The following is a 540-nucleotide window of genomic DNA, read 5'->3' on the forward strand; positions in this document are numbered from 1 at the left end:
TGCTGGGACCCAGCAGCTACACCTTCGCACGCAAGGAAGTGCGTCCGAGCCAAAAAAACGATTCGCCCCCCTGACTGCTGGGACCCACCAGCTACATCTTCGCAGGCAAGGAAGTGCCTGACAGTCGGGACCCACCTGGTCGAAGCGTACGTAGCGTTGTCATCCTGGTCGCGAACGTGTACGTACATACTGGTTGATGTAGAGGCGCGCACGTGTCGTAGTAGAGGCGCGCACGTGTCGAAGTAGAGGCGTGCACGTAGCATGTACACGTACGTACAGCGGCCAGGGTGCAAGAAAGAAAATATGGTCACGTATGTGTACATACGGGCGGGGTCTCGAACGCCTAGTCGTGCATACCGCAAAACGGAGGAAACGGACCTCCTACGGTTAAAATTGGGGTCCTGTTGATCGGGAGGGGTGTGGCGTACCGTAAAACGGAGGAAACGGACCTCCTACGATCGAAACGGGGGTCCTGTTGATCGGGAGGGGTGTGGCATACCGCAAAACGGAAGAAACAGACTTGTGTTGGAGCGCTACGGT

The sequence above is a fragment of the Triticum dicoccoides genome, chromosome 7B, assembly GCF_002162155.2.
Source record: "Triticum dicoccoides isolate Atlit2015 ecotype Zavitan chromosome 7B, WEW_v2.0, whole genome shotgun sequence".
Lineage (NCBI taxonomy): Eukaryota > Viridiplantae > Streptophyta > Magnoliopsida > Poales > Poaceae > Triticum > Triticum dicoccoides.